Genomic DNA, 3,050 nt, shown 5'->3' with positions numbered 1-3,050 from the left:
CCATCAGATTTGGGCGGAATCCAGCCTACCACTTACCAGCTGAGTGACTTTAGGCAAATTGTATAACTCCCCATTTAAAAATTACTTATAACATTGTCATATAAAGTACTCAGCCTATAGTAGCACTCAATAAAAATTAGTTTCCTTTCCTTTATTAATTACTTTTCAGCTAAAGTTGCCTTTAAATTAAGCCTACATTTTTCACATACGCATAATTTTGCCTTTTACCATATTGATTGCTTCCCAGAGGAACATAGCTACTAACATAAATTAAAATAAAATTTGGCATACATTGATATATATTTTAAAACTGATTTCATTTACCTCCCTAAAGCCCAAAAGTGCTTTTTAAACTGGAGACTGTATTGCCAATGCATATTACTAATTACTGCTTTAAAATAAAAAGCTTTATAGAGGGTTAAATATGGTCCAGAATTAAATCTGTTTCTCTTGGTGTCCCAACCTTCTCTTATTCAATTGCAAGTCACGGATACAGATAGGAAAAGAACTGAAATTACTTGGCAGCTAGCAAATGATCAACCAATATTGTCAAAATCAAAAGTCTCAATGCAAATATTATTGGACAAACAAGGAAATGTGAAATAATTTGCTGTCCCAATTATCAACTGCTGTATAACAAACTACCCCAAAACTTAGTGGCTTGAAACAACAACCACTTTATTATATCTCACAATTTTGTAGGTTAGGGCTTTGAGCAGGGCTCAGCTGAGTGACTCTTCTGTTCCATGTGCACTAACTGGGGTCACTCGGTGGAATTCAGCTGGTGAATGTGAATGGCCTGGTTTGGAGGGTCCTGGATAACTTCACCCATGTCTTTGCCCATTCGGGATGCTGTAATAAAATACCATAGACTGAGTGACTTAAAAACAACAGACCTTTTTTCTCACAGTTCTGGAGGCTGAGAAGTCCAAGATGAAGTCATCAGTAGATTCGATATCTGGTGAGATCCTGCTTCCTAGTTCATAGATAGTGACTTCTCAATGTGTCCTCACCTGGTGGAAGGAAAGAACAAACAAAACAAGCTCCCTGGGTCTCTTATAAGGGCACTAATCCCATTGATGAGGGATCCACCTCATGACCTAATCACATCCCAAAGGCCCCACCTCCTGATACTATCACATTGGTGATTAAGTTTCAACATATGGCTTTGGGGGAACACAAACACTCAGACCATAGCATCTCATGTCTAGTGCACTGGCAGGGTGGGACTGAACTTGAGGGTTATCAACCAGAGCCCTACGTGTGGCCTCTTCATCATGGTGGTTTTTGGGAAGTCAGACTTCTTATAGAGGAGGCTCAGGGCTCCAAAAGCAAGTGTTCAAGAAAAAGAAACAAGGCAGAAGCTACAAGTCTTATGACTTTGTCTCTAAACACCCAGAACGTAATTTCCACAACAAGCCTAGATTCAAAGATAGGGGTGGTATATTATACCTCTCAATGGGAGAAATAGCAAAGAATTTCCAGACATCTTCTGTCTGCCACCGTTGTTTTCATGAAAGAACGTGGCATCACAGGATAGGCGCAGTGGCTTCTGTCTGTATTCCCAATACTTTGAGAGGCTGAGGTGGGTGGATCACTTGAGCCCAGAAGTTAGAGAGCAGCCTGGCCAACATGGTGAAACCCCATCTGTACTAAAAATGCAAAAAATTAGCCGGTGTGATGGTGCATGCCTGTAGTCCCAGCTACTCGGGAGGCTGATGCAGGAGAATCACCTGAGCCCAGGAAGTTGAGGCTGCAGTGAGCTGTGATCGTGCCACTGTACTCCAGCCTGGGTGACAGAAACTGTGTGTCAAAAAAAAAAAAAAAAAAAAAAAGCCATAAAAGAAAGTGGCATTACATAAACAAAGTTAGTAAAAACTTCTGTATTGTTTGTCCATTGTTCATGGAGAAACATACGTTATTATCAGCATTAAGGAAATTTGTGATGAAAACCAGTAGTCAGCCACCAGATATCCAATTTACAGAAATATTCAAAGTAATATAATCCAGAGATATACAAACTTTTTTTCATCTGATTATCATTATTTTTAAATATTGTCCAGCATCCAAGTGAGCTATACCCAGCATAGAGAAGTAAAGCCCATGCACCCAGCATCTTTTTAACAAATATTTATTAGTGACCTACTAGGTGCTGGGTGCCATATTACATACTGAGGATATAAGGTGACCAAGGAGAATGTGCTTCATGCCCTCCAGGTCTGTGGGCTTTGCAGTATAGTGGGAAAGGCAGACAGATAAACAATAAGGATAGAGGATGAGAAGTACAACGATCAGCTGTCCTTATTAGGGTAAGCTAACTGCTAAAATGAACCGCCAAATTATAATGCAATAGTACCTTATTTCCTACTCGTTAAACTGTCTTACTAAGCTCCTTCTAGGTTTTGGGTGGGGTAGGTGGGGAGGAAGAACCACAGTCCTCATTCCTTCAGGAACCAGGCTGGGGGAGGCTCAGCTCCAGGTTGCTGAGGTTGCCCTGAGCATGGACAGATAAGGAAAGAACCTGGAGACTCCCTCATGGGAGATTGTTTTTTTTTTTTTTTTTTTTGAGACGGAGTCTCGCTCTGTCACCCAGGCTGGAGCGCACATGGGAGATTTTTATGGGAGCGGCACTTTCGGGTACAGAATGCATTCAGTGGATGCCTGAAATGGAGGATGGCACCAAACCCGGCCAGGATCAACTGGAACACATTTCTGCTCATGTCTTCCAACCACAAATTCAATGCTTTTTCATCAAGCACTTACACACATGGTGGCCATAACATTTGCAGTTTGAGGTGAGATAGCAAAACTAGCACCAATTTATTTTCCCTTCTTTAGTTTCACAGAGAGATTTGTTCTTGAAATAGATCTTAGCAACTTCAGCATACAATTTTTTTCTTTCCATATTGAGAACTTTCACTTTTTCACTTAAAGGAAGTACTTTACAGCTTCTCTTTGGAATATCCCAATTGCCCACATCATTACTATTGCACAGAGGAGCCATTACTGGATAAAATAAGGGTGATCAAACTCAAGCACTGCGATGTCAT

The 3,050-nt window shown here is 40.7% G+C and overlaps 1 long non-coding RNA gene across 1 annotated transcript; it reads right to left on the bottom strand.

The window, feature by feature from the left end:
- Positions 1 to 657: 657 nt before the first annotated feature.
- LOC131382456 (uncharacterized) lies at positions 658 to 1,642 on the bottom strand. Its single transcript, XR_009211964.1, has 2 exons — positions 1,453 to 1,642; positions 658 to 852 (listed from the first exon to the last, which is right to left on the bottom strand). It is a non-coding gene; the product is annotated as an uncharacterized LOC131382456 (long non-coding RNA).
- Positions 1,643 to 3,050: the final 1,408 nt, after the last annotated feature.

Source organism: Hylobates moloch, unplaced genomic scaffold (assembly GCF_009828535.3).
Source record: "Hylobates moloch isolate HMO894 unplaced genomic scaffold, HMol_V3 SCAFFOLD_1, whole genome shotgun sequence".
Taxonomy (NCBI): domain Eukaryota; kingdom Metazoa; phylum Chordata; class Mammalia; order Primates; family Hylobatidae; genus Hylobates; species Hylobates moloch.
This window is presented reverse-complemented; position numbering and strand designations above follow the sequence as displayed.